Source organism: Malania oleifera, chromosome 1 (assembly GCF_029873635.1).
Source record: "Malania oleifera isolate guangnan ecotype guangnan chromosome 1, ASM2987363v1, whole genome shotgun sequence".
NCBI lineage: Eukaryota > Viridiplantae > Streptophyta > Magnoliopsida > Santalales > Ximeniaceae > Malania > Malania oleifera.
This window is the reverse complement of record NC_080417.1, coordinates 34,143,838-34,171,083: the sequence shown is the minus strand read 5'-3', so window position 1 is coordinate 34,171,083 and position 27,246 is coordinate 34,143,838. Positions and strand designations below refer to the sequence as shown.

The following is a 27,246-nucleotide window of genomic DNA, read 5'->3' as shown; positions in this document are numbered from 1 at the left end:
TTGAATTTATAACTCATAGGCACAATTTTAATTTTTTTTTAAAATTTTTTTACTAATAATAAAAGAATATTTATTTCATAATATTTTATTTAAGAAAAAAATAAAATATACATACACACACACACACATATATATATATATATATATATATATATATATTATAAAAAAAATTGCAGTGAATAGTGGAACTTTCGTCCACTCTATTTTTGTTTTAATGACAATTTTTTTTTTGACAAAACTTGTTTTTCAATATCATTGGTCTACAATTGGATTTTTTTTTTCTTCTAGATTTAGCATTCGCTTTTTATTTCTTAAATATATTATTATTAGTTTTGTAATGTGTCTTTCTTTTTTGGCAACTTTTATTTTATTTTTTGTTATTTACTTTTTCTTTTTTAAATAATTAGTTTAAATCTCACTAGACTATCTAGTGAAATTTTTGTGCCACGTGTCAACACCCGAATTGCCCTATCCCTTTAAATCTCATTAGATGGTGGAGCGAGATTTCAGATGCATCAAAATGGAAAATAATTTCCCAATCAAACTGTTATTTAATATTTTATTAAAAAATAAATTAAAAATGAAAAAAAAACTCTACATAGTTGGGCCTAAAATTTAATATGCTTAGACTTATAAGTGAAATTGCTTCTCACCCAACTCCCCCCATAAACTATTGCATACGTCAGTCCTCAACTGTTAATGAGCTGCTCAGAGCAACTCATTTTGGCTCCATATTTTGTGAGAAGGGCGGCGGAATTTCCAAGAAAACTAGGAAGTGTCTATAATGCAGTCGATTATAAGAATAAACTACATGGTACAAGGTTTAATTTTAAATTTTCGAAACAAACATAGATCTGAATCATGCGTACAAATGCATTTTAAAACTAACATACCCAATCCACGCTGGCTCACCCGCCCCCAACATGACCTTAAAATAAATCAACATAAGGGCATCAGGAATCGGCCTACGAGGAATCAGAACTCACTTTTAACATATGCTAAAAACATAAATTCCCATCAACACAAAAGGAAGCAACACAGTAAACCTGGCAGTATGACACAACCAAGAACAGATCGACCAAGAATACCGCCAAAAGAAAACAAAAGACCCAAATCCCAAATTAGAACAAACAATGAGAGAACTACAGCAAGACAGAAAACATGGCAGTATGATACAACCAATAACAGATCAACCAAGAATACCGCCAAAAGAAAAGAAAAAGGCCAAATCCCAAATTAGAACAAACAATGAGAAAACTACAGCAAGACAGAAAACATGGCAGTATGATACAACCAATAACAGATCAACCAAGAATACCGCCAAAAGAAAAGAAAAAGGCCAAATCCCAAATTAGAACAAACAATGAGAAAACTACAACATCTCTAACATCTTCAAACACAGACGGTTTAGCTATGAGAGAATAGGCTATAAAAATTAATGGGGGAGTACTGGAACAGAGACATAGTGACTTCAAACACAGATGGTTTAACGACGAGGGAATAGGCTATCAAAACAAGATTACTACTGTTATGATTCAGTAAAATCCTGGCCACAAAGATTTAAAATTTTTTACATGAGGAAGTGGCTCAAATTGTGTTCTTCAGCATCCTTAGCAGTGATTTACAGAAACCAGTAGTGCAGCACAACAGAAGTTTCATTTGAAATATATTACAGGTGCATTTGAATCCATATCCCAGACCCCTCCCTCCTTCACATATTCCAGATACCTTGCAAATTCTGGCCTAGCTGTCGTCTTTTTCTTGCGGCGGCCATCAAAAAGACTGAAGACTGGGTGACTCTTGCCAACTCCTTTAGCATGCTTCACAGGAAAATTGGCCGGAGCAGTCAGCTGAGGCATCAAACTTTTAGAAAAACCAAATAGTTGAGATGGGAAGCTTGCGACCCTCTTCAACTTTGCTTTGGGAAGACCCATAGAGGATTCTTCAGCTAATCGATCATATCTGCGATCTCTAATCCCTGTACATAGGGCTCTAAACATGTCTTTTTGAGATATTATCTGCAGACTGCAGTGTGCCTGCACTTGCAAAAAACAGAAGTTGGGAACAGGGGTCAATGGTGAATCAATGTGAATGAGAAGGAATACTGTGGAATATCATATGCATGCATTGAGTTCTATTTAATGGCCACATTTGTTTTTAGCCTGTTTTAATGAATTTTTAATGTTTCATAGCTTGCGTGCTTTGAAGGATTCTCACTGAACACCAGCCTGAAAACAAATGCTGCTGATTGTGCTTTTGACTTTATGGTGTCAAACCAACCACAATGAGAAAAAATGTAATGGAAGGATGAAACCTTCAAAATGCATAGCCAACATATGTCAGCAATTATAAAAAATAATAAGAAATAAATATAAGAAGAATCTACCTCAAGCAGTTTCTTTAGCCATTTTTTCTAACAAGCAATGCTGGGTGTAAAGGAAGGCGTGACTCAACAGTTGACATTGATTAATTGAATAGAAAACCCATGTTTATTTCTTTGCACCGAGGCAACCTCTCCAGATGCAATTGGATGACTCTTTCAAAAAAACTTGCATAAATAAATCATCCCAATAGCAAGCTACTTTTGTCCACAGCACTAGAATAATATAATAAAAATCGAGCTATAATCCAAAGCTGCAGTTATTTACACAAATCATGGTTCATCCTAGTTACTCATTATAGCATAAGATCTTACATATACAATCTGTAAAAGCAAACTCACTAATTTCAAAACCAGGGCCGACCCTTCACAATATGAGCCACTAGGCGAATGATTTAATCAAGAACCCATCATATTTTTTTTAATTTTTATTTTTATTTAAAATTAATTTTTCTAACTTTTTGAGATGCATAATCACCAATTAAAGTTTTATATTCAAGATTTTCAAGTATTTCTTTTTCTATTGATAACATAGCCAATTCATTTAATCTTTCTTGTAACATAGTTGATCGCAAATAATTTTTCATAAGTTTAAGTTTTGAAAAACTTCTTTCTGCAGAAACTACTGTCACAGGTATCGTTAATAAAATTCTATAAGCAATAAATGTATTTGGAAAACAATCTACCTTTTTTATAAAGTTCAATGTTTCAATTGGTGTACTCGTTTCTTCCAAACTTTTTTTTAAAAGTTTCAATTCTAAAAATAAATCAAAACCATTAATATCTGAATGTGTTCCACATTTTAAAATATTCTCAAGTGTCAAACATTTTTGTTTCAAATTATTCTCATCTAATGATTTTAATAGTTTTAAATCATATAAAAAACCAAAAATATTCTCATATGTTTGAAATTATTCAAATCTACTCTCAAATGAAATAATAGCTTGATCTATTATGTATAAGAAAAAATTAATCCTAAAAGATTCTTCAGTTGAGTGTGTTGTATCATCATTAGCATTCTCATCAAATTATTTTTTCCTATTAATTACACGTTTTTTTACGAAATATAGGTTCGATATTCATTTCAAGTGCAATCTCTTTTGCTGAAATCATAGAAGATATAAATCCATTCCCCCTATAATTTTTTAGAAAAACAATAAAACCTTTTAATTGATTAATGGCGACATCAATACACATATCTTTTGATTGTAAATTTTTACTAACACAATTAACAGCAAATAATATGTCATACTAAATAATCATTCCTAGTAAGAATTCAAAATTTTCCATTTCATAAGTTGCTATACAATAAGATTCACTCTTTGTTTTTGGATCATCACTAGTTTTTTCTAATTGAAGCAAAGCATCTCTAATTTGAGAAGCTTGAAACCTTATTGCCTTAACACTCTCTATTCGACTTTCCCAACGTGTTTGTGATAATGATTTTACAGTTAAATTTGGTACATATTCGGTTAAAATTTTCCATCGTTTCGTAGAAGAAGAAAATAATGTATATATTTGTTGTACTACTCCAAAAAAAGTTATAGCTTTAGAACAACAATTAGCCATATCACAAAGTACTAGATTAAGACTGTGACAACCACACGGAGTATAAAATGCTCTAGAATTTATATCTAATAGTCTTTTTTGTACACCTTGTTGTTTTCCTTTCATATTAGATCCATTATCATATCCTTGCCCTTTTATATTCTCAATACCAAGTTCAAATTTTTGTATGACATTTATTAATTCATTAAAGAGTCCTTCTCCTGACGTATCATCTACTTTTAGAAATTCTATAAAATGTTCTTCTATTTTAATTGGACTTGTAGAAAGATTCAAATATCGTATTATTAAAGACATTTGTTCTTGATGACTTACATCCGGAGTGCAATCGAGTATGATTGAATAATATTTTGTTTCATTGATTTGCTTCATAATTTTCTTTTTAATATTAAGAGTTAATAAATTTATCAATTCATTTTGCATATTATGACTAAGATAATGATTATGAATTTCACCATATTGAAAACGTCGAATATGTTCTTTCATTATTGGATCAAATTCTGTAATCATTTCAATTAAACTTAAAAAAATTCCATTATTCTCTTGATAAATTCGTTCATTTTTCCCACGAAATGCCTTATTTTTAGCAAGAGTTTTCACAACAGAAATGATTCTCAATAATACTTTTTTCCAGTGTTCTTTTTCTTTGTTAATTTGTTCTTCTATATTTTTATCAATTGTTATATTTTTTAACAATCTTAACTCTAAATCAGCCCATTTACTCTTATTGAAAATATGTTTTTCACTAATTTCGTGACTTTTAAGTTTGGTACTAAGATTTTTCCAATCTTTACACCCTCCATTAGCTAGTTGTTGGTTATTTAATTTTTGACCAAATAACTTACAACAAAAACAAAATACTTTATCTAAATCTTTAGAATATATAAGCCATTTTCTATCATGTTTCTCTCTATTTGATAATTTTTGAATATAATGTATATTTGAAAAATGTCTTGAATTTTCATCTTTTGGGAAAATTAAATCATTATCCCTAATAGGACCTTTTTCAACTAATAAATTTCGTAATTTGGTATCTATATTTTCCCAATATTTTGGATCATAAATATTATCATCATTATTTATTTATTTTTCTTCTATATTGTTAAAATGTCTTTCAAAAGAAATATCATTAATGAACATTTCCTGTATATCAATGTTATCTTTATCATTATTATTATTATTATTATTATTATTATTATTATTAGATTCTAATTCCATCTCTGGAATTGATTGCTCGTTTCTTAGAGAATTTTCATCTTGTTCATTTATATTTTACTTAGAACTAAAAATAAATTTATCAAGAGCTCCCTTTTGAGATGACACTAATTCTTCTAAGTTTTTTATTCTTCGTTTTTCATATTCGGATTCATATTTTCTTGTTGACATAGTTAAATTTCAAAATTAATACTATAAATTGACAAATTATGTAAACAAAAAAAAATAAATTTAATAAATCTATAGAAATAGTAGATTGAAACAATATAACTTGATTATTATTATTATTGCAAATCGATCGGCGAGCGAGACTTTAGAGATATCGGATTCTTGCCGGATACAGCGCTCTAACCTCAAAGCTTCCAAAATCTAAGAAAAAATAGAAAAAAAAAAAATTTCAGAGTGAAAATAATAGAAAAATAATATACAGACATTGAAATCAAAATTAGAATTGAAGAAAATTACAGAGAATCGGAGGCCCGAAGATGATGAACATAATAGTTAGAGCAAAAATCATAGAGAGACCAAGAGATGAGAGTGAGAGAGTGTGAGAGATGAAAAAAAAAATTTCAGAGAGACTAAGAGAGAGAGATGGGAGTAATAGATATTTATTTTATATTTTAAATTGTTAGTTGGGAAGTATAAGACTTGAAAAAAAAGGAATTAAATTATATTTATTTTATATTTTAAAATATAATTTATTTATTTGTTAGTTGGGAAGTCAATTATGGGAATAGAGCATAATAAATAATATTAATATTATTTAATTTTAAAAAAATTTGGGGCCCTAGGCGGGTGCCTTAATGGCCTAAGGGCAGAGCCGCCCCTGTTCAAAACCAACAATTTCTATCTGGATAATGCAAAGTGACTCTAATTCGGTGGCTTACAAACAAAAGACAAGAAGATTGCTTGTTTTGCAGAATTCCTCTTCAGGGTTGCTCCTGTAAGATGATGGCCAATATATGATCCTCAAGGCCAATAGCAAGATATCCACCAACCTCCTTCATAGCCTTAACCACATGAGAGCGCAAAGAGAATTGGGTGGATTCATCTCACATGCGCAGCCAAATTTTTTTGACTCTCTACTATCACATGGCAGAGTCCTCCAATTTTTTTTATTTTCTGAAGCATAGCAGTAAGGATGTGGGCCATGAATAGTAAATTAGTATCTTCTTGTTGTAAAACTTGAGATTATTCCATCTAACTTTACCGCATTTTGCTATTGTACAGGTAAATCTGTAAATAATTGTGCAAAATTACACCAGGTAAATTCCCAGGAAAGTGAGGAGTCACAACGGACCGCTTAAATCCCACTTTCCTAGACAGAATTTTTCTTAGACATGTAATTAACACAATATATTACTACAACTATACTCGATAAAAGCTAACTACTGAATAGATGAATGGAAGAACACTAGAATTTAACAAGGTTCGGCTAATTGTGCCTACGTCCTCGGACACTATCAACCCATATTCCTCTATTGTAGAAATATTAAAAAATGAGAGAGAGAGAGAGAGAGAGAGAAGAGAGAATGTGCCTAAGAGAGAAGTAGGCAAATTTGGGGATGAGATTACAAATGGAAGTGATGAGTTTATATAGATTAGAAAATAACACTATTACAACAACTCATCACCTACCATTGAAAAACTAGCCCACCATTGAAGACTTCAATGCTGAACTTCTAGAAATGAGCCATAATTCAACAAATCTCTACCTTGTTGAAATTTCATCTCTTAACATCCCTCATGGATTCCATAATGTCCTCAAATGCGCTTGTAGCGCAAATCTTTCAATTTTCAATAATGTTGATAAAGTTCAAGTAATGTTGAAACTTGACCACAGTCACCACTTTTGTCATCATATCAGCAGGATTCTTAGTGGTTCGAATCTTCTGGATTACTACTCCACCCTCTTCCAGAATTTCTCGAACAAAGTGATATCGAATGTCGATGTGCTTTGTCCTTGAATGGTAGACTTGGTTCTTTGCTAGATGGATAGTACTTTGGCTATCACAATGCACCTTGATGTGCTTCTGTTCAATTCCCAAATCTTTCATCAATCCTTGAAGCCAAATTGCCTCCTTCACAGCCTTTGTGACTGCTATATACTTTGCCTCTGTAGTTGACAAAGCAACTATTGTTTTTAAGGTAGACCTCCAACTAACCGACGCTTTTGCAAAAGTAAAAATATAGCCAGTAGTTGACCGACGCTTATCCAAATCACTAGCGTAGTCGGAATCACAGTATCCAACAATACTATGATCATCTTGCTTATCCTGCTCAAATATCAGTCCAACATCTACCGTATACAAAATGTATCGTAGAATCCATTTCACAACTAGCCAATGCTCCTTTCCAAGATCATGCATATACCTGCTCACAACTCCAACGGCTTGTGAAATATCAGGCCTTGTACACACCATGACATATATCAAGCTACCAACAACACTTGAATACGGTAATTTTGACATGTATTCTCGTTCTACTTCAGTTTTTGAAGACATAAATGCATTCAGCTTGAAATGAGGAGCAAGCAGAGTACTAACAGGTTTTGAATTCTCATTCATACCAAAACGCTTCAGTACTTTCCTCAAATATTGTTTTTGAGTCAAACAAAGCCTCCCCAATTTCCTATCTCTACTTATCTCCATATCGAGAATTTTCTTTGTTTTGCCTAGATCCTTCATCTCAAACTCCCTATTCAACCGAGCCTTTAGTTTGTCAATTTCTGTCTAACTCTTGGAGGCTATCAATATATCATCAACATAAAGAAGAAGATATATGTAAGATCTATCTTGTAACTTGCAAAAATACACACAGTGATCATATTTGCTTCTTCTGTACTTTTGCCCCATCATAAACTTGTCAAATCGTTTGTACCACTGCCTTGGGGATTGCTTTAATACATACAACGATTTTTCAAGTTTGCACACCATATTTTTTTTTCTAGCAACTTTGAAACCTCTTGGCCGAGTCATGTAGATTTCCTCTTCCGAGTCTCCATGTAAAAATGCAGTTTTTACATCTAATTGAACTAGTTCCATATCCAGTTTAGCTACCAAAACCAATAAGATTCTAATGGAGGAATGTTTTACTACTGAAGAAAATACCTCATTGTAATCAATTCCCTCCGTTTGTGCATAGCCTTTAGCCACCAACCTTGCTTTGTAGTGAACACTATTCTTGTCAGGAAATCCATCTTTCTTTGTATATACCCATTTACACCCAATTGCCTTCTTTCCCTTCGGAAGACTAACAAGCTTCCATGTTCGATTCTTATGAAGGGATTGCATTTCTTCATTCATGGCTCCCCTCCACTTTTCTTCTTTTGAACTTTGGATTGCTTCATTGTAAGTGACAGGAGTATCATCGTTTGCAATTGGTGATGTGTAAGCCACCATGTCAACAAAGCGAGCAGGCTTTCTAATTTTTCTCTTTGGCTTACTCAATGCAATAGATTCATGTTGCTGTGGAGGTTCTTGGGTTGAAACCTCTTCTTCAGGCGACTCTTCTTCTACCATAGGAGAGTCTTCATTTTCCAGGAAAACAATTCTTCTATCAAACTCCACCTGTTTTGGAGCATCATCTTTTTGCTCAACACTTTCTGTTGTCACCTAAAAAGTAGATTCATTAAAGGTAATATCCCAGCTGAAGATTATTTGCTTTGTTTCTGGATACCAAAGACGATATCCCTTTACTCTAGAGGTGATTCACATAAAGATTGCTTTTTTAGCCCTTGGATCCAGCTTTGATTCCTTGACATGATAGTAGGCAGTGGAACCGAATACATGTAAGGAATCATAATGTAACGACCTAAAAAAAAAATTAATTAATTAAAAATATTATTATTATTTAATTAATTATTATTAAGAAAATTAATTAAATTAAGAAATTTGAGGACTGTGGATATATATATATATATATATATATATAAGTATATATGTAAGTAATATATATAAGTATATATAAGTATATATATATATAAGTATATAATAAAGTAAAGTAAAGTAAAGGATAAGGGAAAGAAAAAAAAGAAAAAAAAACTTAATGGCTAAGTGTTCTGGAGCAACGAGAGAAGGAAAGAAAGAAAAATAAAAAAGAAAAAAAAATTTCTCTCAGCTCACGTTCTCAACTCCTCTTCTTTCTATGATTTCGCGGTGGATTCTCGCCCAATTGAAAATCTGAAAATACCACTGAACCCCATTCTCCGCCACCAACATATCTACTGAAGTGGATTTGTCGTAGGAGTAATGTGGGTATATCTCCTGGGGTAAGCCAAATTCTCATTCTTACCTCAATTTTTCTTAAATTTTAAGTCAAATTGACGATCGAACGCCACCACGAGAGTCTAGGGAAGATTCTCTACAAGTCTAGTAAAGCGAATTTTTCATGGGGTCGTTGTAGAAATAGCCCAAAATTAGGATAAATAGGTTATTTAGAAATTAATTTTTATTTAATTATTGTAAATTAGGAAAGGTTAAATTAATATTTTATTGAGGTTGATTTGATTGAATCAAGGTTTGGGTGAGCGTCGCAAGTATAATTTTGGAAGCCCTACAGGCGTGATTCAGGGAATCAGGTAAGGAGGAATAAAATTATATCAATATTTTATTAAGGTGAACAAGTTATTTAGGAGCGTATGAAATTTATTATTTATCTATATGATTTTCAGAATAGCCTAATTACTGGAAAAATGATGATTTTTGTTTAAGATTTATATTTGGGATAATTGCATATGATATTAAATTCGTGTGACATGGGAATAATTTTTCTTAATAAATTGAATACAAATTGTTGTGGCATTTGGGTTTGCATGTGGGGATGTTTGGAATGATTATGACATGATGAATAAATTATTATGTTTTACTTCTATGTGGAAATGTATTGATCTGTTGGATTACTGTGTGAGAAATGAATTGATTTGTTGGATTCTTGTGTGGAAATGCATTGATGCATCTGTGTGAACTAATTGGTGTGGTTATTCGTATGCATCTCAATATAACGTTGGCATGTGGAGGTTGTTATATTGCCTAAATATAAATCATGATATGACGTTTATAGGTTGAGGAGCTCGTCATACTGTAATTTATATGGGGTAGGACATTGGCAGATCGAGGAGCTTGTTTTGCTGATGTATGACAGGTAGGTCATTGAAATTGGATACTGGTGAATAGTGGTACCTGTGTGGGCCACGTGTCGCGGAAGCTTGAGTGGTGCCTGTGTGGGCCACGTTATATCCTGTGTGGGCCATGTTATGTACCCTATGTGGGCAACGTGTAGATAAGAAGTACGTAGGTGCCTTTGTGGGCCACATACTGAGGACATTGGAAGATGAAGTATGAGATGCATGATTCTTGTATGGATGTATGTGTGCGCATGTGAATTTAGTTATAGCATAAAAATAATGGTATAGCATATTGTGAATGCATACGTGTGCATGCGGCGAGGTAAACATACCACCGGGGGCTTGCTAATAAAGGCGAGTGCTCTGTTAGGTAGTTTCTTGGTATCAGTGCAAAGGGATACTACTTGTATGGGAAGGTAGACATCCCGATCCTCGGAAACCTTTGCCTTTAAAATAATAAAGATGTGTGTATTGGAGGCGAGGTAATACTTCACCTGAAGGCTTACTGAGTAAGGTGAGCGCTCTAATAGGTAGTTTTTAGTACCAGAGCAGAGGGAAGCAACTTGTATGGGCGGGTAATCTTCCTTATCCTTGGGGACTTTCGCCTGCATAAAAATTATGTACTTGTGCATATTGGATGTGGGTATGATATTAGATGTTGGGGATGTTATTAATGGTATATTTTCTCAGTTATTGATATTATGTGAGAAGTAGTTTATTTTGATATGTAAATATTAAAACTCATTGTCACACACTATTATAATTTATTCCACCTTTACTGAGAAGTGTCTCACCCTAGTGGATTAACAATTTTTCAGGTTCTTCTAGAGACCAGGTTTGAAGGCCTAGGCTGGGATTGTTTTTGGTGGTTTCTTTTTGGAGCATTATGAGATACCGGTATATATTTATACTAGGTTATGTTTAAAATCATCGTTGTGGATACGAATATCTGGATGTTGTAGTAGTCGTTTTTGGGTTGTTATATAGAACTCTGGTACTTATTTGAGATTATTTGTTTATGTTTCACGGCGTGTATGTTAATTATGGTATCAGATACAGGTGATTGGAACATGTGGCACCCGGGGCCCCACTTGGCAGGTTTCGGGGCATCACACATAAACTGTAACAGGCTTTCCAAACCATTTCTCCAATGGTGTTTTACAAAAAATAGTAGTAGATGGTAGGCGATTGATGAGGTGGCAGGCATATGTTACACCCTCGGCCTAAAATTCTCTACCTAACCCAGCATTGGACAACATACACCAAACCTTCTCCAACAATGTTCGATTCATACATTCTGCCACTCCATTCTGTTGTGGTGTATCTCTCACTGTGAAGTGTCATATAATACCTTCATCTTCGCAGACTTTAAGAAATGGATCACTTCTATATTCTCCACCATTATCTGTACGGAGGCGCTTGATCCTTCTGCTTGTTTGAGTTTCCACCATATTTTTCCATTTGAGGGAGACTCCTAACACTTCATCCTTAGTTTTCATAGTATACACCCATACTCTTCGAGAAAAATCATCAACAAAGGTCACATAGTAGTGTTTTCCTCCCAGTGAAGTTGTCTTGGAAGGTCCCCACACATCAGAGTGAACATAATCCAAAATGCCCTTGGTATTATGGATTGCAGTACCAAATTTCACTCTTGTTTGCTTCCCTTTGATGCAATGTTCACAGAAATCTAGTTTGCAGGTATTTGCTCCCTTTAATAATCCTTGATTTGTAAGAAGTTTCAAAGATTTTTCACCTGCATGCCCCAAGCACATATGCCACAACCTTGTTGCTTCTATTTCCTTATCATCAGTGGAAAATGTTGCTGTCGTCCCAATAACTGTATGACCTTGATAGTGATACAAGTTATTGTTCTTTCGAATTCCCTTGATTACCATGAGTGCACCAGAGATGATCTTCATGACTCCGTTTTCTACTGTTACTTTGAATCCCTTTGATTCTAGGGTTCCCACAAAAATAAGATTCTTCATCAAACTTGGTACATATCTAACGTTCGTCAATATTTTAATTGATCCATCTTGATTCCTCAAGAGGATTGAACCAATCCCATGTGTGGTAAGAGGGATATCATTTGATGTGTGGACGACTCCACCTTCTAGTTCTTTAAAATCAAAGAACCAATCCCGATTGGGACATATATGATGGCTACACCCAGAATCTAGTAGTCATATACTCGAAGAACTAGTTGATGGCGTAACAGCAAGTGAAAGATCTGAGCTTCCATCTTCGTACTCAGCCATATTTGAGATGACCTTTCCTTTATCAGGTTTGCATTTATTCTTCAACTTCGGACAATCTTTCTTCCAGTGCCCCTTTCCTGACAAAAGGCATATTCATCTTTGTTTGGTCTGGACCTTGACTTGGATCTCTCTTTCTTTCTTCTATTCTGGCTTTGTGAACGACGTCGAACTACTAGAGCCTCGTTGGCTCCATTTGTGCTTTCAAGCTTATCCTTCTTCCTCAATTCATAGCTGTACAAAGCAGCACAAACCTCGCCAAGAGACACTTTATCCTTTCCATGGAGTAGAGTAGTTTCAAGAAACTCAAACTCCTCAGGAAGGGATCCTAACAACATCAAAGCCAGGTTTTCATCTTTAAAAGTCTTATCCAGATTAACTAGATTAGTAACCAACCTATTAAAGTTGGTGATATGATCATTCATAGTGGTACCCGAGACATAAGTGAAGTGAAATAGTCTCTTCTTCATATGGAGTTTGTTCTAAGAGGTTTTCTTCAAAAACTTTTCCTCCAGTGCCTTTCACAACTTATTTGCAGAAGTTTCCTACAGAATGCATACTTATGCTTTCTTGAAAGACACGATCGAATTGTACCACATGCTAACCGATTGATGGTCCCCCATTCTTTCTTCTCAATATCTTATGGTTTCTCTTTTTTAATGGAAATGTCTAGACCTTGCTGAAAGAGAGCGTCTAGAACCTCACTTTGCCATATACCAAAATGATCGGTGCCGTAAAAAATCTCTACTGCAAATCTGGCATTTGTCACAGTAGTTCTTGCCAAAATAGACGAGTTTGACGTGGATGTTTTTGCACTATCTGCCATCTCTGCCATCAATGCTATTCAATAGCTGCCGCTGCGGAATGCTAATAGCCCAAGGAAAACTTTTCTGATGTGGAAGATCAGACTAAGCTGCAACCACAGAGCATACTAAGAATAACCTTGGCTCTGATACCAATTGTTGTAAAATTTGAGATTATTCCACCTAACTTTACCACAATTTTCTATTGTATAGGTAAATAGAGAGTGGATAATTGTGCAAAATTACACCAGATAAATTCCTAGGGAAGTGGGGGGTCACAACGGACCGCTTAAATCCCACTTTTCGAGATAGAATTTTCCTTAGACATGTAATTAATACAATATATCACTACAACTATACCCGGCAAAAGTTAACTACTGAAAAGATGAAAGGAAGAAGACCAGAATTTAACGAGGTTTGGCTAATTGTGCCTACGTCCTCGGACACTATCAATCCATATTCCTCTATTATAGAAATATTAAAAAATGAGAGAGAGAAGAGAGAATGTGCCTAAGAGAGAGGTAGGCAAATTTGGGGATGAGATTACAAATGGAAGTGATGGGTTTATATAGGTTAGAAAATAACACTATTACAACAACTCATCACCTACCATTGAAAAACTAGCCCACCATTGAAGACTTCAATGGTGAACTTCTAGAAATGAGCCATAATTCAACACTTCTTTGTCAGCAGATACTAACTTCCAACGATTAAATTACTGAACGTATGAGCATGCTAGATGCCTTCATGCTTAAAACATAATGAGAAATTTAAAGCAAGGGTGCTAAAGTCACAATGCATTGAGGGTTTTGTTGATTAGGAGAAGCCTGATCTAAAAGACCATCTTGATTAAGCTGATGAAGATCAAGATTGAAGATCAAGACCTACCCCATCCAAAGGTGCTGGAGTAAATTACATTCATGATGAGCAATCCACAACAGATCTTTTTCTTCTACTGGCAGTGGTTATGAGATGTTGTTATGCAAGTAGTCCAATCCATAACTGCCTGTAGTGCTTGACTGCAAAGCACAATCACTATATTTCTTTAGTAAATGCCTTCACACACCATTTAAAAAGACTTGTCTCAAATTGATGAGATAGATGGCACTTCATCATCTTCATGACAGTCTGCGGCAGTGACCCAGCTACTCCTTACTTCCTTAACCAAGACTTTTTTCCTCATTATAATTCTCAATTTGTCCACAAGATCCCACCTTTCAATGGCTACATAAAAATTTGAAAGTAGCATATAATTCCTAGTCTTATGTGGCTCTAACTCAAGCAGATGCTCTGCAGCAAACTCACCCTTGGAGACATCTTGGCTAAGTCTACAAGCATTCAACAATGCCGCCCACACTACAGCTGTGGGCATCACACTCTTCTTAATCATCTCATCAAACACACACCATACATCTTCTATCTGACTTGCGCGGCCTAATATATCAATTAAGCAGGCATAATGTTCTGGACCAGGATCCATACTGTATCTATCCTGAACCGAAATAAAGCATTCCTGGCCTTGTTCTACTAGTCCTGAATGGCCACAAGCGGATAAAACAGCAAGAAATGTGACAGGATTTGGCGAGACACCACTTCCCTCCTCGCCCATCTTCTCAAAGAGATAAATCGCTTCAAGCCCATGTCCATGACTTCCATATGCACCTATCATGCTTGTCCATGAAACAACATCTCTGCGAAGTACTCCATCAAACACAGAACGAGCATTCAAAATTTTCCCACATTTAGCATACATGTCCAATAAAGCATTGCACAATTGGGTATCATATAACAAACCCAAACGAATCGCCACATTGTGTATCTGCTTCCCGACCCACAAATCTGAATTCTCAGAGCAAGCGGCGAGTCCATTAGTAAGGGCAATCTTGTTGGGTGTCATCTTACTCATGATCGAAAATGCTACATCATATTTTTTATTCTGAACGCACCCAGAAATCAAGGAATTGCATATTACCTCGTCCTTTTTGCATTTCAAATGAGAGAACACCTTCACGGCTTCCTCAACGAGCGCAACGTTGGAGTAAAGATCAATAAGAGTAGTACTCAGAACCACCAAATCATGACTCATTACAACACCAAACCATGAACCTGCTTCCCTTGTCGAAATGCCTTCAAAAAGTTACAAGCTTTGAGCACGGAACACAATGTGAACTCGTTGACTCTACTCCTTCCTCCCTCATTGCTTCAAAAGCATTGAGATCCTCTTTGGGAAGGCCATGACGGAGAAAGCTCGAAAGCAGAGCGTTCCAAGAGACCGCGTCCTTCAAACTCATGTCATCGAAGACACGAACCGAATCATCCAAGTGGCCATGCTTGGAATACATGTCAATTAGGGCGGTTTTAGCAATGTTTGAGGCCAAACCCATTTTGATCATTAAAGCATGGACTTGCAGGCCGCGTCGGGGATTCGGAAAAGCTGAGCATGTGCCCAAAACGGGCGTTAATGTGTGGGCACTGAGATGAGAGAACGTACAGAGCATGTGACGAAAGAGAGACCATGCAGCAGAAGCATCGTTGTTGCGAACATATGAGGCGAGAAGCAAGTTAAAGGAGTTGAGATATTTGTGGGGTGTTTCGTCCAACAGGCAGTGGGTGTGTACATTACACAGTTCATGGCAGCCATAGTAGACTGAAACCGAGTTTTATTGGATGTTTTGGCCGGACAAACAAAGCAGAAGGCAGTTTCAACAACTGTTTTTCTAGTTGCAAACATGCCACACTCATGACACGATTCCTCAATTGGAATTGGAAAATATTAATAGTGGTTTCATGCAGCTTTTCGCCGACCACAACTTACTTGTGAGATTCGTTTGGCAACACGCAATTGTTGAGAACTCTTTCTCGATTATGTCAGACAGTGGGGACACAATGAAACTTGCAAGCTAGCACGAGCAATTATATAAATCACCTGGGTTATAATGACAGCTACTAAGAGAGTGATATTGTAACACCCCGACCCCGAGGGGCCTGGGATATTAACTTTTTACTACTAATTTACAGCGGAAGCAAATAAACTCAATTTTATTCAAACCAGAGCGCTAATTATTCATGTTACAATCACTTATTTCAAAAGAAGAAAATTACACAAACGTAAATATCTGAAATCATACTATATTTCTAATTAATCTTTATTTTTCTAATCCCCGCCCGCATGCTTGCTAAGCCTGATTTCCGACATGTCCTTCAGAGTTATCTGAAATAAAATATGATTGGGGTGAGACGACGCTCAGTAAGTAAATAAGATTATTATTAGTGTGTGGCCAAAATGAGCTTTTAAAGAATTTCGTAAAATAATATTTAATACTATAACTTCAAGACTGCTTTTAGAATAAACATAAATTTAAAAATTTCTGCATAAAACTTTTGTCATCAATTTCAACAGTAAATTTTTACAATCATATACTATAACTGCTAAATTAAACTTTTAACTTTAAAACTGTAAAAATATTTAATGATAAACATACATATACTTTTCCTTATACGTTTTCCTTAGATCGTCATTTAAGTACCAAAATGATCCTTTTCACGTAAACTTACACTTTTCCTTCAAATCATCAGTAACTTTGTACACGTAATTAAATATGTATAAATATATATTATAAAAACCCACCCTTAGGCCTGTTTGCCGTAAGTCATGTTTACCCCCATGACTGGCTTGTGCGGTCCGAAGACTGGACTTAGCTGGCTGGCCGACCAAACTAAATCAACGTACGTAAACTTTAAGTGAGATTTTCCTTATTAAGTCCTGGTTCGGAACCAGGTGTGCACTCAGGAGAAATCCACTAACATAAATAACCACTCTGTAAACAGTGTGGGTGCACTCTGATCCGTATAAAATTTAAGCTGCGGTACCGAGTATCTGTAACTTTGAACTTTCGTTGCCATAAGGGGTTTGAAAATCATCTTATTATAATTTATGCAATTTAAAATAATATCGTGAAAATCTCATATTTACTCATATTTACATAAAAAATGTAACGTAGAAATAAACTCATGCCACACAATTTTTGTGTTATAAATATATATAATTTTATTTTTGAATAGAAAGAAATGCTGAAAATTTACCCGAGGGGATTGGAACATTTCTTAACCCAAAAATAGATGCAAGTATATTAAAGATAGAACTGGTATAATTAAATATGCGTAAAAATAAACTCATGGAAATTTTGTGGAACTAAGTAACATAATTAAAATTTACGTACAAAATAAGCTCGGGTATGAATTTAAAATAAAAAGAAACTAACATAATCAAAATTTACTTACCTTCTTCTTTTACCGTGTGCTACGAACACAATAACTATCTTTAAGATATGAGATCGGAAAGAGTGGGTGAGTGAGAACTTACTCAAAATTCTCACTCCACCACAAATTCTTTCACTCACTAATCCTTCTCTTCCTTAGAAAATTGTTGTGAAAAATGAAGGTTGAGAGCTCCCTATTTATAGGAAAATTTTGGGGAAGAAATGAAATTTATAAAAGTGTGGAGAGATGGGTGAAATTATAATTTTTAAAAATTAAAGAATGGGCAAGGGATGGGCAAGGTATGGGTTGAGTATGGGATAGGGATGGAAGCCATGTGGGAGTGCTTGCCACCATTCCCACTAAATAATTTTTTTTTAATTAATTACTTACCTAATTAATTAATCAATAACTTAATTAATTATTCTATTATTTTATTATTTTTTTTCTAATCATTATTATCATTATTATTATCATTGTTATTAATTTTAAACTACTTTTAGTATTTATTTATTTTATTATTTATTTTTGAACAAAAATTAAATTTAAATTTTAAAAACTCATGTGGGCCCCACATGGTCTTGTGGGTCCCACACAACTTCGAGACCCGAATGGATCCTACGTAACTCGAATAACTCTTATACGATTTTATCCATCCTACATAGCTTTGAGACTTGTGAAAATCTCCATACGGCTTCGGGACTCATGTAGGCCCCACACAGTCTTGTGGGCCCCGCATAGGATACCTATATTATTATTATTTTATCATATATTTCTACAAATTATATCAGTTAAAACATTATTTTATGTACTTATTGACGTATATAAACAGTATCTTGTGGCTCCGGGACTCATGTGGACCCCACATAGTCTTGTGGGCCCCACATATGATACCTATATTATTATTATCTTATTATGTATTTCGACAAATTATGTCTGTCAAAACACTATTTTATGTATATATACTTATTTACGTGTACAAATAGTGTCTATCCTGTTTATCCTATGAAATTCCATTTTGACTAGGCCGACCTCCAGGGAGCGACTGAGCCGCAATGGTCTCTGAGCACTCGCTAAGACAAGGTCTTTCTTAGGCATCAAACATGGAATCAAGGATCTTACAGAAAAACACTTCTGTATTGATATTAACTTAATGACTATTTTTATTATTTTATTATTATTGTACTTTAATCATATATATATATTTTTGGGTCATCACAGATATAAATAATAAACATTATAAACGTATTAGATAGTCATTGCTCAATAAGTATCACAAATACAAATTTAAAAGAGTCACTTCTATTATTCATCGAGGCAATAATATATTTACAATCCGAGGAACATTCAGAGTGATAAAGGGTGTGGAGTCCATATCCAAAATTTCCAATATTTTAAGTTACGACCTATGGTGGCAAAACGGGTTCATGAAACCCATAACCGAATGAGTCATAAAGGGATCGAGATTAAACAGATTGCAACCCTATAAATCCTAATCCGGTGTCCAGATCCAAAAAGAAGAAGAAGAACTCAAGACATTCACCTGAACGGCTGAACTGAGAGAGGCAAGAAGTGTAGGGGCCAAGAGGCGTCGTCACCCGGGGGGGGAGGAGGCGTCGTCGGCGGCAGCTGAGCACAGGTGCAAACCACTATTCCCACCACCGCCTCCTCTTCTTTGTTCTAACATCACAAGAACGGGATCAGGAGGATATCAAATTTGAAGAAGGAGAAAGGATGCACCGATTTTGATACCAAAAAAAAAATCAGAACTTGATGTTCACCTTTCTCCTTTGTATTTTCCCAAATTTAATTCGGTTGTGGTTTTGCATATGCTTGCTGATGTCAAAATCAAAAAGTATTTAGAAAGCAATTTGTGAGTCTCCTTGCAATGCTTCTTGTGGAGATATTCAATTAAATTTTTTGATAAATTTATTGACTTTTTTTTGGAGGGCTTATTTTAGTCTTATTAGGCATCGACATCGGTTTCTATAATCATAGAATATGTTTTTTATAATCCTTACACATAGGTCCCCTAACAAGTTAATTACCAATTTCGAAAGGCTCCCCAGCTATACAAAATAATATTAAAAGTTGGTTCTTGACTTGATAAAAAAGATAGGTGTAAATTTTAAAAAGTTTCCATTGATGAAAAACCCGCACCACAACATGTTTGCAGCTAAGCCTGCATTATCTAGTACAATTAATTGAGTTTGTCTAAATTGCTTGAAAGAAATGGAATGAAGATTTGAATGAAGAGGGTAGTGAAATCAAGTGATAAACTTGATTCCGTTTTTTTCAATTCCATTCCATCCCTGCGTACTAGAAGCAAAGTTATAATTTTTGAGTATTTTACTTATAAGAAAATATGTTATGCTAAAACTAGAATACATAAAACATTAAAATTAGTTTGTTTCAAGGTGTGAGGAACTTTTTTGGTTTTTGTTGTCTTCTACAATACTTGGGTTTCCCACCATTGATGTGTTGGACTTTTGTGGAGCCTAATTGCGTTAAAATTGGATGATGACCCGACCCTTATTTAATGAGAGATTTCTATTCTAAGGCTTAGTCCATGAGTACTGCGGCTTGGGCCGTACGACACAAGCTGTACTCGTGGGGGTTCAGGGGCAACGGCCCTAAGAAAATTTTTTGGGCCCATTTTGTAGCCCATTCGGAATAGAACCCTATGCGCAGCATATAAAAAGATTGCTTTTGGGTGATTAGGGTATGTGATCACGCTTCGCGAGAGAGTGAGAGGGAGAGCATTGTCTCGCCGCACTCTCTGTATTTTTTCTCCTTAATAATAGTGAAATTCCTACAACTCCGTGGACGCAGGCAAAATTGCCGAACCACCTAAATACTATCTTGTACATGTGATTGATTTTTCTTTGGTGTGTATTCTTTCAATATTTTGTTTCTCACAGGTTTAGGGAATTTGTTCTTAATTCCCAACATTGATGTTGTTTTAAAATACAATTTTTGTTTTTGGTAATTGGGACTTTTCACTCTCTCATTTTAATTTTTCACTTTACTTTCCTTCAATTAAATTCCACCATTTTAATTAAACAATAGGATGCAAAAGTCTTGGATAATAATGAATTAATGATGATGATGATAGGATCATGCTTGCGTCTTGCAAGTATACAATTTCTCATCTCTCTTAAATGTTTTTGTTGAAAATAACTTATCAAATCTTTCAAAAACGAAATAAAAATTTATTTGTTCAATGATGGGAAATTCATTCTTGATAGTGTTTATACTTTAATTCTATATTCCAACAATTTAATACCATAACAAACTTGGGAAAAATACAGTTAAAATCTTTCTCTCTCTCTCTCTCTCTCTCTCTCTCTCTCACATACACACACACACTCAGATTCATATGCACAATTATTTGATGTTTTCATTCTTAACATCATTATTTGTAATAGTTTGAGGATATTTTTTATGTTTGTAATATCAAATTCAAATTTAAATTCAAAATACATAGGTATTTAAGGTATCCAAATAACGAATTTATAAATACATGTATTTCAAATTCATAACTTTTAAAAATTACTCAAACAATAAATTTGTAAATGCATGCATTTCAAATTCAAGAATTTGAAATACATGTATTTAAAATACACATGTTAAATTCAAATTCAAGTTCCCAAATGCAACCTAAGATACCTTTATGAGATACTTTTCTTTCAATCTCTAAGATTAAAACTGTTGACCTCTCTTGCAAAGCTTTCATGCCTACAGTTCAGCTAAAAAAAGAAGGCTAAAGTCTCTTTTAAGATTCAAACTTTCATTTGGCCTCTAGTTTTCAACAGGATTAACATGGATAACTTGCTACAGACTAGGCCTCACAAGGCTCAAGCCAGATGTATGCATGATGTGTGATGGGGATAATGAGATTAATCGCCATTTATCTTTGCAGTATGGGGCAGTAAGGTTGCTGCAGAATAAATGGCTTTCCTACTTTGGTGAGGTTTGGGTGGCACCATACACTGATCATGAATTTATACCAATGCACTTTTGGGGTTTTGGAAAGGATAGGAAAAGGAGAAATTTTTGGAGTTATTCAGTATTTGCTACCTTGTGGACATTTTGGCTTGAAAGGAATGTGATAGTTATGGTGCAACCCCAAGAGGGGGAGGGTTGAATTGGGTATTTAAAAAAGTTACCTAGGTCTCCAGATTCTAACAACAATGTAATTTAGCCTAGGGTCAGTCTAAGCAACCATCAAACAAACATAGACGTGCAGTAAATGTAAATTGCGGAAATGTAAAGAACACGCACGATATGTTATCGAGGTTCGGCCAACAGTGCCTACGTCCCCGCCTTGACCACACTAGTACAAGGATTATCACTAACAAGTGGGCAACCAACGGGTTTTGCTCTATCCATATTGAACTTCTCAAACACTTTTTCAATGTAACTTTCTTGAGACAACTAAATTTGCCTTTTTTCATGATCACGAACAATTCTCATGCCAAGAATTTTTTTTACAGGTCCCAAGTCTTTCATAGAAAAAAACTTGCTCAACTCCAACTTCTATTTGTCAATCTTGGAGAAGTCCTGTCCTACAATAAGCATATCATCAACATTGAGTAAGAGAATAATATAAGTACCATCTGAAAATTTTCTCACAAACACATAATCATCCGAAGAGGTTTTTGAGTAACCACGATCAATCATGAAAGAATCAAATTTCTTGTACCATCTCCTTGATGCTTGCTTCAACCCATACAAACTTTTCTTTGATTTGCACACTAAATTCTCTTTCCCTTTTTGTTTGAAGCCTTCCGGTTGTTCCATGTAAATTTCATTTTCCAAGTCACCATGTAAGAAAGAAGTTTTCACATCTAGTTGCTCAACTTCTAAATTCAAGTATGCTGTCATGCCAAGAACAACCCGAATAGATGACATCTTTACAATCGGTGAGAATATTTCATCAAAGTCAATTCCCTTTTTCTGACCAAAGCCTTTTACCACAAGCCTAGACTTGTACCGAAGATTCTTTCCATTATTTTTCAGCCTAAATACCCATTTATTTTTCAATTTCTTTCCAGGAGGAAGTTTAACTAAATCATACGTGTGATTGTCAACTATGGAATTCATTTCCTCTTGCATAGCCTCCATCCATTCAACTTTATTTTCATGGTTCATGGCTTCTTGATAGCTTTCGGGTTCCCCTTGATCCGTTAGAGTAACATGGTCTCTTGATGGATATTTAGATGAAGGTCTTGGCTCTCTTAAAGACCTTCTCAATTGAGCTTGCTCTTGAACTTTTTGCTCCCTCTCATTTTCATATTCAACATCATTAGGAATTTCATCGTTTCCAACATCTTCAAGAGGTGGAAGAACATCTTCCATATTTTCATCATGTGCCAAAGGTGGAGAAGGTAAGTCTAAGTCAACAAAATCAATACCATTAGATTGTGGTTGCTTAACCGTGCCAAAGTCTTCAATTGTTTTATCTTCAAAAAATACAACATCTCGGCTTCTAACAATTTTCTTGTCAACCGGATCCCACAATCTGTATCCAAATTCATCATGCCCATAGCCATGAAAAACACATTGCATTGTCTTGTCATCAAGTTTGGATCTTTCATCTTTTGGAATGTGAACAAATGTACGACAACCAAACACTTTCAAGTGATCATAAGTGACATCCTTACCTTTCCAAATTTTTTCAGGAACTTCACCAAGTAAAGGAGTTGAAGGAGGCAAATTAATCAAGTCTACCGCCGTCCTCATTGCTTCACCCCAAAATGATTTTGGCAATTTCACATGAGAGAGCATACATCTCATTCTCTCTAGTATAGTGAGGTTCACCCTTTTAGCAATACCATTTTGTTGAGGGGTTTTCTTGATGGTCTTTTGATGTCTAATTCCTTGGTTGTAACAATATGCATCAAATGGGTCAATGTACTCTCCACCATTATCCGAGCACACACATTTCACCTTCTTTCCAGTCTCCCCTTCAACTTTAACCTGAAAATGCTTAAACACATCTACGACTTGATCTTTAGTCTTCAAAGTGTAAGTCCAAACTTTTCTTAAACAATCATCAATAAAGGTAACAAAATAAGTGCACCACCATGAGATTTAACTTTCAAAGGACCACATACATCTGAATGTATCAAATCTAAAACATTAGATTTTTTAGTAACAAACTTTGCACGAAAAGGAGCTCTATGTTGCTTACCGGCCAAACAATGAACACAAGCTTTAAGAGAGGTACCTTTCATCCTGAGTAGGAGCTTCTTTTTGAACAAAAACTGCATTCCTTTTTCACTCATGTGTCCAAGCCGCTTATGCCACAAAATCGGTGGAAGAGTGACTTTCAATTACATTCACAACACCATTACCAAATTTACCTTGCATCATATAAAGTGTACCAGTCTTCTTGCCTTTAGCCACCACCAAATTACCCTTTAGGACCTTTCATTTTCCATCACCAAAATGGTTGTCAAACCCTTCATCATCAAGTTTTCTAGTAGATATCAAATTTAGTCGAATATCGGGTACATGTCTCACATCTTTAAGCACTAACTTACATCCAAGATTTGTTTCCAAACAAACATTTCCAATGCCAACAATTTTTGATAGACCTTCATTTCCCATCCGAACAACTCCATAATTTCCTTTGGAATAAGAAGTGAAGAAATCTCCCCGAGAAGTGACATGGAATGATGCACTGGAATCAATAATCCAATCAGTCTTTTGACTTGTCAAATTAATGCAACTTTCATCACAACCAACCATGAGATCGCCATCAGATGCAACTGAAGTTGTGTCTTTATGCTTTTTCTCAAATTTTTTCTCTTTGTTTTGCTCATTGAATTTCAATTTTCTACATTATCGCTTCATATGCCCTTTTTTATGACAATAGTGGCACTCAATATCTTTTTTCGAAACTGAGCTGGACTAACCTCTTGATTTATCATTACGGTGAGAATATCTGCTTTTGCTTCTGCCTCTCCCCCGTTTTTCTGTCACAAGTGCCTCTGAATGAGAAGAGCCAACTGATTTTCTTCTAATTTCTTCATTCAACAAGCTGTTAGTTACTTGGTTCATAGTAACAATTCTATTGGGAGTCGAATTACTAACTGTCACAACCAAAGTTTCCCAACTTTCCGACAAAGAGCTAAGAAGCATTAAGGCCTGCAATTTATCATCAAAAACTATTTGCATCGTAGCAAGCTGATTGATAATATTTTTCATCTCATTTAAATGTTTGGTAATAAGATCACCATCTTTATATTTCAAATTCACCAATTTTCGAAAAAGAAAAACTTTATTTGTAGCCGACTTTCTATCATAAAGACCCTCTAATTTTTTCTACAATTCATGTACCGAAATTTTGGTAGAAACATGATGAAAAACACTATCATCAATCCATTGCCGGATAACACCAACGGTTTTCCTATTAAGCCTATTCCACTCATCATCACTTATGTCTTTAGGCTTTCGGCTATCACCCTCAATAGGTCCATCTAAATCTTTGCAAAATAAAAGATCTTGCGTTTTTGTTTTCCAAGTTACCCAATTGCTTCCATTAAAGCTAATCATACGGCCAACATTATCATCCATGATTTACACAAATTTAATGCGAACAAATAACACGGCTCTGATACCACTTGTTGGGGAAATATTATATACGACCAATTCTACAAATAAATCAATAGAGTAATGCAAATGATAAATAAAGATAAGACACAAGAAATTTAACATGGTTCCCTCAAATGTTGAGGTACATCCATGGGGCACGGCGGTCCAAATCCACTATTACAAAAAATGTTGTACAAAGTGGATACAAAAGGCATAAGCCTTACAAATACACGAGTGTATAAACAAATGTAACAAGATAGAAAGCTCTCACCAAATATTCTGAACAAAACTCCACAAAAAACCAACTAAAATAGTACAATCAGAATATCTCAATATGCTGTTAATAATACACAGTCGGAGTCCAAGAGTGAGGACTGTAGCTTGCAGCCGCAGCTGTTGGAGAAGAAGACTGGCAGCCCTACAGTTGTGAGGAGCTGCTGTAGGCAGAAGGAGTGCTGCAGGCGTGAGGAGCTGTGAAGTGCTGCGTGGGAAAATCTGAATGGAGATGAAACCGTGTGGAGCAGCTTGCTACTGTGTGTGAGGGAAATCCAAAATAAATGAGAGACGGCTGTGCGTGGCTTTGAAAAAAAAGGCAGCAGATTTCATACTTCATAGAGAAGCCAAAATAATAATAAAGAAACATCTTTCCAAAGCATGGGCCCCACAAGGATGGAAAAATCCAACATGTCTTGTATATGTCCTCCAACAAAAGAGGAGTTTGATGATCCTTTATCTTATTTACAAAAGATTAGCTCCTAAAACTTGAAGATACGGTGATGTCCCTTCCAGATTTTTGCATGCAATAAATTGAAATTATTTTTCTACTAGTATTTTTCTTTCAACATTTTCAAATTGTTCAAATAAGTTAAATGATTTCCCTTTTTCTCATACACATATAAAAGCTTAAAATTAATTTTTTGAAAAAAATTATTGCCCTGCTTTTTGAACAAGGAAAACTGATAGAATAAGAATATAGATCAAGTTGCAAAATAAGATGCAACGAGTTGTGATAAAAGTTTTGGTTGATTGAAGTTAGTTACTGATCTTATATGTTATGTTTGAATTGAATAGGATTTCATATATGTTTTCGAGTATTGAGTTAGCTAGTGAGCATAGTTGTTTATGCCCGCTTTTTGCACCTTTGCCTACGCTGTCTTGGCAATCTTTTAGTGTGGAAGCCCTTTGCTTTACAAATCAATATGACATTGCTTCATGCTTATTGAAAAGCAAAGCATAGCATACCTTAGGAATAGTTTAATTGTCTCAAGTGACAATTTGTTAAGTAGTTGTTTGTGATATAGATTACGAATTTATATATAAAGCATATTTTAGTACCGGATTGTGAAAAGTAAACAATAAAATCATAATCATCAATTAATTTGGTCATCGTTAAATTATAATATTTCTATTTTTTGGTTTTAAATTATGTGAGCTAACATTGTTTGTATTTCTTACTGTTTTTTTAGAACTTTTATATATTTTCAACCCTTTGTCACACCTATTGGCTAGTTGGCAATATATTATAAATTATAAATTACAAAAGAATAAATTTATAATTTTTTAAATTTACCTGTGTTGAAATCTCACAAATAAAATGTGTCACCACGCGCAAAGTAGTGCTTAACACTATTCTTTTTAAATAAATCAAACTTTAATCCTTACTCTTAATTATTATTTTAACGAATTAATCGAACTCTTTTACCCTTCAATAAATTTTTATTTAATCAAATTCTCTCAGTATTATTTAGTATTTAATTGCCTTATGACAATGATGATGATAAAAAATATTAAACATTGTTGATTCATCTTCATTATCATAAAAATCCTTCTAATATATACATACATGCACCCAAGGTTTAAATTTGAACTCTAAAGTTCTATGTACATTATCTGTAAAAAATTTTAAAAAAAATAAACAAAAAAAGAGAAAAATGCCAATGCCAACATTTACGCAATAAAAATGTTTGAAAGGTTTCACAAATGTCGAAGGAAATTAAACTAGTGAAAAAAAATATAATAAACAAAAGAAACTTTGTCATC

At 34.6% G+C, this 27,246-nt stretch overlaps 1 pseudogene; it reads right to left on the bottom strand.

Annotated features, from left to right (window-relative positions):
• Positions 1-14,431: 14,431 nt before the first annotated feature.
• On the bottom strand, positions 14,432-25,188 carry LOC131156663 (pentatricopeptide repeat-containing protein At5g66500, mitochondrial-like; annotated as a pseudogene).
• Positions 25,189-27,246: the final 2,058 nt, after the last annotated feature.